The sequence below is a fragment of the Sinocyclocheilus grahami genome, unplaced genomic scaffold (assembly GCF_001515645.1).
Source record: "Sinocyclocheilus grahami isolate Dianchi unplaced genomic scaffold, SAMN03320097.WGS_v1.1 scaffold466.1, whole genome shotgun sequence".
Classification (NCBI taxonomy): domain Eukaryota; kingdom Metazoa; phylum Chordata; class Actinopteri; order Cypriniformes; family Cyprinidae; genus Sinocyclocheilus; species Sinocyclocheilus grahami.
The window spans coordinates 177,907-189,434 of NW_015505645.1; the positions used below are offsets into that span (position 1 = coordinate 177,907).

The 11,528-nt window shown below is 34.8% G+C and overlaps 1 pseudogene; it reads left to right on the top strand.

Annotated features, from left to right (window-relative positions):
* The window catches only part of LOC107553173 (sodium-dependent lysophosphatidylcholine symporter 1-A-like), a 13,244-nt pseudogene extending 2,172 nt beyond the window's left edge, over positions 1–11,072 (top strand).
* Positions 11,073–11,528: the final 456 nt, after the last annotated feature.

Consider the following 11,528-nt stretch of genomic DNA (forward strand, 5'->3'; position numbering starts at 1 on the left):
CTCTTAACTTTTATAAAGAATATCTCTTTGGATTTGAGACTTTAGTCTTTGCAACTTTACAGATCTTCTTTATGCACCAAGAGCTTGTAACACTTCAAAGAGAAAGGAAAAATTGAAATTGCATCATATGACCCCTTTAAATGGAAAGAGCACAGACAAAGATTTATTTTATTTGTGTTACTTATTTATTTGATTTGGGGCTTGTTTTAAAATTTCAATTTAGTTTTATTTACATTTACATTTATATTAAAATTTTATTTAGCAAACACTTTTATCCAAAGCGACTAACAAATGAGGACAATAGAAGCAATCAAAACCAACAAAAGAGCAATGATATGCAAGTGCTATATTAGTATATTATTATAGTGTTATATTTCAGTTTCACAAAGAAACACGCAGCATTTTGTCCAAGCAATAATAAAAGGACACGTTTCATTTATAATTTGTCTTAAAAATTGTGAATCGAATCGAATCGTGACTTGAGTGAATCGTTACATCCCTAGCTTTAAGTGATGCAGAGTAAATTCAGAGTAACAAAACTACAGCAGCAACAAGTCTGTGTTGCCTTTAGCAGCTTCTACAGCTAAAGATAACGTAAAGCTCTTTTTTTATGTGTCCTTTTTTAGGCAATGTTTGAAAAAAGTAGTTTTTAAATTTAAATCTAAAAAAAAAAGCCAAAATATTTAATGCATTATTTAATTATTATACCATTAATAATTAACTTAATTTGTAGTTAACTAGTTTAGTATTTAAATAATTAACCCTGCTAGGCTATTGGGGTGGGTACTCGTCTTTGTCACCTTTTTCACCCATGATGAGTTTGCATCCCTGATGATGACTGCTTTCTCTCCACAGGATTCTGATGTCCACCACACCAGCTGTGTTGTGTTATTTCCTGATATGATTGGTTCCGCCTATAGAGGAGGGAAAGATGATGTGGTATCTGCTCTTCTACTGATTGGTTATAATGCACAGCGCTGTAAAAACGCGTTTGTCTCCGGCACCCATGATGAGTTTGCATCCCTGATGATGACTGCTTTCTCTCCACAGGATTCTGATGTCCACCACACCAGCTGTGTTGTGTTATTTCCTGATATGATTGGTTCCGCCTATAGAGGAGGGAAAGATGATGTGGTATCTGCTCTTCTACTGTCTCTTCCAAACTTTCCAGACAGTTAGTACACATTCTTGTAGTTTTTGAGGAATTAAATGTAACATTATATTCTGCGATGTTATATATTTATATACGTCAACTGTCAATATGTCAACTACTTGTCAAACATTTGGACACTATAGAAAAGGGCTAATCTAAACATTTATGCTTAAATGCTTAAAATTAGGTATGAATGTCTTTTCAACTAATATTTTAATACTAAAACTAATATTTTAACTACGCGAAAGTATTTTTAGTACAATAATATAATATAATTAATTTTTTTAATTGATGAGTAGGACAGCATACATAGGATGGACCTGGCATACAAGTTTTGTTTAAATCACATATTCATACTTCCATTTGTGTTGTTTTGTAGTTTTATTGTATAGTAAAGAATGAGAAGGTGTGTCCAAACATTTGACTGATAGTGCATAATAATTGCATTAATTAATTTGCATATTTATGCCGTTCTGTTGTGAGCCAGCAATGAGTAACTCTGTGTGGGTGTTTGTGTGTGCAGTGCTTTCATGTGCCTTACTCGGCTCTGACCATGTTCATCAGCACTTAGCAGAAGGAACGAGATTCAGCCACAGCATGCCGTAAGAGCATTTACACACATTTTAATGCCTTGCTGTTGCAATCGGCTACATAATACATGCAACAAACACATTATAACTGTGAAATCAAGAAACATTTCTTATTATTATCAATGTTGAAAAAAGTTGTGCTGCTTAATTTTTTTGTGGAAACCATTAAACATTATTTTCAGGATTCTGTGATGCACATAAAGTTCAAAAGAACAGCATTAAAAAAAAAATGTTTCTGTAACAATTTAAAGGTATTTACTCTCATTATTGATCAATTTAATACATCCTTGCTGAGTAAAAGTTCTAATTTCTTTAAAAAAAAACACTTGAATAATAGTGTATTATGTATGACACCTGTTCTTCCCAGCATAAACAATTTGACTGTTTTAGTGATGTCTTTTCTGTTCTCTCTCTCTTTCAGGTATGACTGTAGAGGTGTTGGGTACAGTAACTGGCACTGCCGTTCAGGGGCCGATTGTAGGCATGGCCAACACACCTCGCATTAACAGCACATCCCCGACCAACGGCTCCAATCACTCTATGCATGGCAATAACTCTCTGATCTTACTGGACAACAAAGTATTTAACGAGGTGAGAGGGGCCGTGGTCGTTATAAAGCAGAAGACATTTCATATCTCATCAACCTCTAGCACCTGAATGATCATCTCAGATATTCTGCAGTTGTGTAATCTCTATTTAGGGCCAAATAACATTCAAGTTTACTTTGTTTTTCTGTTGTTTCAGTCCAATAGGTTAGATAATTTTCTTTTTGTGCTTTTATAATTTGGTTGGGCCGAATTTTGTGGATGAATATTTCAGAGTCCTGATGCTGGATGTTGTTAGTCATGTTAGTTTGTTTTTGCAGCTTCAGGACCGTCTGAATCAGGGGACTTTTTTCAGGGTTCACTTCATGGTTTTTAAGGGCTTTAAAATGGTAAGAGTTGGGGTCACTCATTTTTAGGTGTTTCCAAAATTTGATGGCTCTTTTCTCAATGCGCATTAGTAGAGGGTATTGGCCTAATTCTGCCCTGCAGGCGTTGTTCGGTGTGCTCCTCTGTACTCTGAGGAGACTCTTACAGAACTCAGCATGCAGGGCTTCAATCGGATTTTTATCCCATTTTTCGAATTGGTGATTTAGGAGAGGACCCCACACTTCACTGCCATATAATGCAATAGGTTCTATGACTGATTGGAATATTTTGAGCCAGATTCTAATTGGTATTTCAATTTGGATAGATTTTTTGATGGCATAAAAGGCCCTTCTTGCTTTCTCTTTCAGTTCATTCACAGCCAAATTTAGCTTGCCAGTGGCATTTATCTTCAGCCCGAGGTATGTGTAGTTTGTGACATTTTCAATTTTGGTCACACCAAGGGTGAAGTTATGTCTCTTTCCCTGAACTCTGGGTCTTTTCTGGAATGTTAGTACTTTAGTTTTGTTAGGATTAATCGTCAGGGCCCAGGTCTGACAGAACTTGTGCAGGATGTCTAGGCTCTGCTGTAGACCCTCTTCTGTTGGAGACAGCAGAACATGATCATCTCTCTCTCTCTCTCTCTCTCTCTCTCTCTCTCTCTCTCTTTTACAGAGGCATGCGTATATGATTGCATCTGCAGTCATAAGTTTGATCTATGTTTTGTGTGCTGTTTTTCGGAGTGAGAGAACAGGTCAGTGAGTTACTTCCCTTCACATACTGTACACATTCACATTATTCACGTTCAATACAAAATATGGAATACAAAAACATCAAAATAAGCTAAGATGGACCATGAGTTACAGTGATTTTAAGTAACCGTGATATAATGTAATACTTTTATTACATTAGCTAATGCATTAAGTTTCATGAACTAACAATGATCAGTACTTTTACATTGCTTATTAATCTTTGTTAATGTTACTTTCTACATATACTAACACATTTTAACATTTCAAGTTGTTTAAAATAACATTAGTTGAAGTATTATAAATAGAATAGAATACAATAGTTTTATTGTCATTGTTTTTGAAACAACGAAAGACTATTTAGCAGCTCACAAGGTTTGGCATAATAAAAAAAAGTACAGATACAAATAGAAATATTTAACAAGAAGAGAGGTAATCCAGAAGGAAATATATACACTGATAGTGCAAAATATCGTACTATAAAATATATAAAATTATTTGTGCCAGACAGAGTACATTGTGCAAATATACAATGTAGTGCTGAAAAAAAAAAAATATATATATATATATATATGTGTATACTAAATATTAAGGATAGCTATATACGTGTATATATACAGTATATAATATATATATATATATATATATATATATATATATATATATATATATATATATATATATGTATATATACACGCACGCACGCACGCACACACACACACACACATGAACATGTATTGATGGATCCAAAAATAGTATATTTATAAATGAACACCAAACCTAGATTAATAAATGCTATGCATTCAGTGTTAGTTGATGAGACCAAGTGCATTAATTAATCCTAACAGATTGAACCTTATTGTAAAGTATACCTATGTAATACCTATGCAGGTAAACAAATAAAATATTTCATATTTGTGTTATGTTTTATTTTTGATTGTTTTGATTTGCTGATTGATTGTTTTAAAATTTTTAAATATGAATAATTTTACTTTTTTATATAAAATTTTTAGTTTTATAAATTAAATGTGTTTTATAATTTAAATATTACCCTTTCAGTAACTCATGAACTCCCTGCAGTTCTCTCATGAAGCCCTAGGGGTTCGCGAACCCAGGTTTGGGAAACCCTGGTTTAATTGTAGCCTGTTTACATTTCACCATGTATTAGGACAGACATAAATACATGTTTGTGTGATTTGTCTTCCCAGCTGTCTGCCACTCTTACTATTCCCATGTGGCAGTGGTTCCTCTGCCGTTTTGGGAAAAAGACTGCTGTATACATTGGCATAACAGTGAGTTTCTGATGCTTGTTACATTAGTGAGAGATGTGTGTTGGCAATCATGATTAATCTTCTGTGTGTGTTTGTGTTTTAGTGGGCAGTGCCCTTCATGATCCTGGTGGTGTGTGTAAACGGTAGTCTCTTCGTGTCCTACATTGTATCAGTCGCAGCTGGTGCCAGTGTGGCAGCGGCCTTCCTCCTGCCCTGGTGAGTGTTTTTCTGTTCTGTATAGTCCGAAAGAAGACTGAGCTGTATTTAGGATGTTAAAAGCTGATATTAAAAGAAAGCGTCTATAACAAAAGGCTATAGAAATACGACTTCCCAAAAATATATATTTACATTTATACATTCAGCAGGACACTTGTACAACAATGTGACTTCATTTGCTAGTTTGTTATACATGGGAACCTAACTCATGATGCTAGTGCTCATGTTGCTAATGCCATTCACTAAAATGAACATAAATCATTAATACAACTAATAATGCCCTTTTCTTATTTTGCTGGAGATTATTAACATTTTTTGTGCAATGTTCAAAAATTAGTAAGGAAAATGTAATGAAATATTCTGAATGTGGTAATATATCAAGACATTTGAATTGTAATATGTTAAAAATTAAATAACTTTATTAAAAACCAAAAGACCCTTCATTAAAACAAACAAATTAAGATAGTTTATCTACATATTTTATATATACAGTACCATTGAAAAATGTATAGTTTTATTCAGCAAGGATGTATTAAATTGATCAAAAGTGATAATACACAATGCGCGCCAAACAGACGGAGTGCAATAATTCTGACTAAAATATATATTTCACTGAAATATTTGTAGTTGGACAATGTGACATGTAGAATTTTAAACCTACAAGTAAGTGTCTTTTTATGAGAGCACTAACTGTAAAGTGACTGTAATGGGGTAATCAAAACAGCCTAATACAAATCTGTGCTTTTGTTCTTATTTGTTTTCATTTTTATTTTAGTGAATTTAAATGCTGTTTCATGCATTCAGAGTTGTTTACACTGTTAAAGAGTTGAATTCTCATGCTAAGCATGGACAACGTTTCAAAAAATAATTTGGACATATGACGGAGTATTTCTGTGCCAAAAATCGTACTTTGGGGTTCGTACAAGTTTCGGAGAGTTTTGTTCGATCGTGGATCTTCATGACGTAGACGAGGGTGGAACTCCTTATATGGGCATTTCTCCCGGAAGAGCGCGCCCGTGCATGCATCAACCAGAGCGAGATTGCACCCAACAACGCGCTTCATCTGGCGGCAGCGCTGCACGGGACTTGCTCTGGAAGAATGTCTCCAATCCAAAGAAGTGTGTTTTTGGTTGTAAGGGAAAGATAACTTTGTTCAGCTTCCTAAAGAACCCAGCATTATGTAAACAGTGGATACAGTTTGTTTTTCCGGGACAGCAACGGAGTTTCACAAGTGTGTATGTTGAGAATATAAACAAGGCCCAGTTCGACGCTGGGTTTGCACATCGTTTGATACTGAAAGATGGAGCGGTCCCAGCTATAAAAGATCCCAGTCATGATTCAGAACTGCATCTGTTTTTTGGCATTCTGCACCCAAGTGCTCGTCACTCTTTAGCTCCGCCCACGGCGTGCCTCCAGGAGCTCTGCTTTTTCTGGAGAGAATCGTAAAGCTGTATCTTTCTTTTATAAATATGATCAAACTAAAGCCTTTCGGAGATATGAAGGATGCAGTACTACTCTATAGGTACTCAAGATTAACATGAGATTGGGTGAAACTGTGTGTGTTATGCCCCCTTTAACTTCTGCTTTAAAAGCATTATTTTTGTTTTTAGATTGTAATGTTACAAATACAATGTTAGAATAAAATATGATAGGATTTTGACCCTTTTTGCACATAATATATAGGCTTACATTGTTACGTTCACTTTATTAGTTTTCATAGCCTTTAATATGTATTGTTTCATTGGACAACATTGGACGGTATGTAAAATATATATATTAAATACAGATAAAATAAAAAAAATAATACAAAAATGTAAATACAGAGATATATACCGTATATCGCAAAACGGCCCAAAAATACTGAGATATGAATTTTTGCCCATATCGCCCAGCCCTATTTCAACATTGTTGATAAGAAATCATAATAATAAACTAAAATCTTAATAATTAAAGTCAGCATTTTAGAATGATCATGTGACACTGAAGACTGGAGTCAGGAATAAACTACATTTGAAAATATTAAAGTAGAAAAAAATTATTTTAAATTACAATAATATTTCACAATATTACTATTTTTACTGTATTTAATTTTGATCAAGGAAATGCGGCCTTGGTAAGCATAAGAGACTTCTTTTAAAAACATTCAAAAATCTTACTGACCCCAAAAGTTTGAATGGTAGTTATATTTACTTTTCTCATAATATATTTCCTGCCTTTGACATGGAAGAAAATGCTCATTGCATTTTTTTCCCATGTGATCCTCTCAGTCACAGGAGTAAATTCTATGAATTCCTTGAATAAATATCGTTTGATACTGAAAGATGGAGCGGTCCCAGCTATAAAAGATCCCAGTCATGATTCAGAACTGCATCTGTTTTTTGGCATTCTGCACCCAAGTGCTCGTCACTCTTTAGCTCCGCCCACGGCGTGCCTCCAGGAGCTCTGCTTTTTCTGGAGAGAATCGTAAAGCTGTATCTTTCTTTTATAAATATGATCAAACTAAAGCCTTTCGGAGATATGAAGGATGCAGTACTACTCTATAGGTACTCAAGATTAACATGAGATTGGGTGAAACTGTGTGTGTTATGCCCCCTTTAACTTCTGCTTTAAAAGCATTATTTTTGTTTTTAGATTGTAATGTTACAAATACAATGTTAGAATAAAATATGATAGGATTTTGACCCTTTTTGCACATAATATATAGGCTTACATTGTTACGTTCACTTTATTAGTTTTCATAGCCTTTAATATGTATTGTTTCATTGGACAACATTGGACGGTATGTAAAATATATATATTAAATACAGATAAAATAAAAAAAATAATACAAAAATGTAAATACAGAGATATATACCGTATATCGCAAAACGGCCCAAAAATACTGAGATATGAATTTTTGCCCATATCGCCCAGCCCTATTTCAACATTGATGATAAGAAATCATAATAATAAACTAAAATCTTAATAATTAAAGTCAGCATTTTAGAATGATCATGTGACACTGAAGACTGGAGTCAGGAATAAACTACATTTGAAAATTTTAAAGTAGAAAAAAATTATTTTAAATTACAATAATATTTCACAATATTACTATTTTTACTGTATCTAATTTTGATCAAGGAAATGCAGCCTTGGTAAGCATAAGAGACTTCTTTTAAAAACATTCAAAAATCTTACTGACCCCAAAAGTTTGAATGGTAGTTATATTTACTTTTCTCATAATATATTTCCTGCCTTTGACATGCAAGAAAATGCTCATTGCATTTTTTTCCCATGTGCTCCTCTCAGTCACAGGAGTAAATTATATGAATTCCTTGAATAAATAGCCATATTAACAAGTTGTTCATAATTTTCCTAGGTTCAACAGTTTGATATAAGTAACACATCTGATCCGATAAACCAATAGAATGAATGCAAGCATTAAATATCAAGGTCAAATAGATGCTTCTATTTCAGGTCCATGCTTCCAGATGTGGTAGATGATTTTAAAGTCCAGAATCCCACCTCTCATGGGCATGGAGCTATTTTCTACTCTTTCTATGTTTTTTTCACCAAATTCGCCTCTGGAGTGTCGCTTGGAGTATCAACACTAGCATTAAGGTAGCTCACTCTCTATCTTCCTCAGTGCATGTATATTAAAAAGCCCTTTTATGGGTTTGTGAACAGATCATGATCTGTGATTTTACATTCTGGCTTTTTACATTCATCAGCTTATATTTAGGTTCTTCTGATTTTTGTCCCTTTAGCTTTGCAGGTTATGTGATGGGAGTTTGTGTACAGTCTGATTCTGTGAATCTGACGTTGAAGATGTTGGTGTCGACTGCTCCTGTATCACTTATAGCTCTGGGGCTGCTCATCTTTAAAATGTATCCCATCAATGAAGAATGCAGGCAGTACAACAACAAACAGCTGCAGCTGCTGCCGCGGTAGGACATACACTTATGATCTAGGGATGTTCATTTTAACCGGTTAACTGACCGTAAGAATTTTGACCGATTAATACAATCAGTTAAACGGTTTAAAAAGTCATTTAATTATTTATTTTTTCAGTAATTTATCAAAATATTTAAAAAGGTTTGCTGCATGGTTAAAATACGCTACGCGTATAAAAAAAAAAGTGTTTTTTAGGGGGGACAAAACATAAGTCACATTTTTTTTTTATTTCATTCAGAAATGCCTAATGCCGACGCGAAATGTTTACAAACATTATAATAAACACTGTAATATAGGTTCTTCTGATTTTTGTCCCTTTAGCTTTGCAGGTTATGTGATGGGAGTTTGTGTACAGTCTGATTCTGTGAATCTGACGTTGAAGATGTTGGTGTCGACTGCTCCTGTATCACTTATAGCTCTGGGGCTGCTCATCTTTAAAATGTATCCCATCAATGAAGAATGCAGGCAGTACAACAACAAACAGCTGCAGCTGCTGCCGCGGTAGGACATACACTTATGATCTAGGGATGTTCATTTTAACCGGTTAACTGACCGTAAGAATTTTGACCGATTAATACAATCAGTTAAACGGTTTAAAAAGTCATTTAATTATTTATTTTTTCAGTAATTTATCAAAATATTTAAAAAGGTTTGCTGCATGGTTAAAATACGCTACGCGTATAAAAAAAAAAGTGTTTTTTAGGGGGGACAAAACATAAGTCACATTTTTTTTTAAATTTCATTCAGAAATGCCTAATGCCGATGTGAAATGTTTACAAACATTATAATAAACACTGTAATAAAGATCGACCGATTGATCGGCCGGCCGATTGATCGGCCGATTTTTGGCAGAACAGACCGTTTTGGGCAAAACAGACCGTTTCGAAAGCGGGATTATGTTTTACCCTACTAGAATTGATGCCGGAAAGTTATCATATTCATAAGTGCAACAAGCCATTTGCATGTGAAAGTAGAAACACGTTCAATTCAGACAAAACTTCTGGGCTGATTATAACGTGCACGTTAACTTTCCTCATGAAATGTGTCTGTGGGTCCGACAATATGTCATATATTCGCTGGTGGCCAGTGCACTCTTAAGCAGTTATGAGCAGCAGGCAGTACAATATGTGTGAAATCTTTTATTTTTGTTATCACTATGGCCATTTGACTTATAGCAGTGTCCAGTGTTTCCTATACATTGAGTTATTTGTGACGGCTCATCACAATATCAAAACTGACCGCCACAAATAGATTTTTCAAAAGGCCTATACTTCGTTGAATAAAATGAGCGCTTCACGTTTCAAAATTAAAATGCAGCGCTGGTGTTTTTATATGAATGTATCTTTGAAAAGAACCGACTGTCTTCAGAAAAGCTTCAATGTCATTTTCATTTAGTCTTTCCTGTAATGCCTGATAACGTTTGTGAGCAGCGCTTAGGCCTATTTGATTACAGCCTTTACCGGGGAAACCGCTGCATCTCCAGCTCCCAAAGTGCCTCCTGCTGGCAGAGAATTAATTAGCAGTCTGTGGGAAACCATGGCGTCTGTCAGCAAACATAAACAAAAAGCATCCTTCAGAACTGTTTTGAGAAGGTGCTTAAGTTTTGAGCCATGTATTATTACTCTAAATTGGGCTACTACCATTACTATCTTGTACCCTGCAATAATCATTTGCTCAAACTCACTTTTATGAGATGAATGGGGGGAAAAAAAAACATCGGCCAAACATATCGGCCAAAAAAAATCAGCATGATATATCGGCCATCGGCTGCCCTGATTTCTAAATATCTAAAAACCCATATCGGTCGACCTCTACACTGTAGGCATAGCTAGGCTATTTTAGTTCCCCTCAATCCACAACAAATTCTTTCAATTAACAGTATTTAGAAAAGAACAAGAATTACAAATATAAGAAGCTATAATAATATAAACGACAAGCCAAAACGAATTCATTTAGGCTAAAACGAAACTAAAACCAATGTTGGGTCTCTCATTCCACACAAAATCAAATGTTTCCGTATTTGCAATGTAGGCTATTTGAATGGAAAATTATTATTTATTATGTAGGCTACTTCACACACGTTCCAATATCCACGTAAAACAAAATGTTTTGCATAACATCATGGCGGATATATATAGCCTAGCTTTATTATGTTTTTCTCCGCTCGCTTTCTCCGAGTATTGTTTGTCACCTGCAGGAACGAAGAACAAGAGTCTTAGATGGAGGCCTTGAAGCCCGACATCACAGCATGAAATACCAGCTCTGGCCAAAATGCATCTTAACCACTGCAATGAGGAAATCTATCAGCTGATCTTTCAGAGACAGAACTTTCCTCATGGTTAAATGGGCAAATGAAGAATGCTGAACCTTTTGAAAAAATCTGCACTACTGTTATGACTGCTACATATTTATACAACCAACTAACTAAATGTTTACATGTTTACAAACATTATAATAAACACTGTAATAGAGATCGACCGATTGATCGGCCGGCCGATTGATCAGCGGCAGAACAGTGTTTTACCCTACTAGAATTGATGCCGGAAAGTTATCATATTCATAAGTGCAACAAGCCATTTGCATGTGAAAGTAGAAACACGTTCAATTCAGACAAAACTTCTGGGCTGATTATAACGTGCACGTTAACTTTCCTCATGAAATGTGTCTGTGGGTCCGACAATATGTCATATATTCGCTGGTGGCCAGTG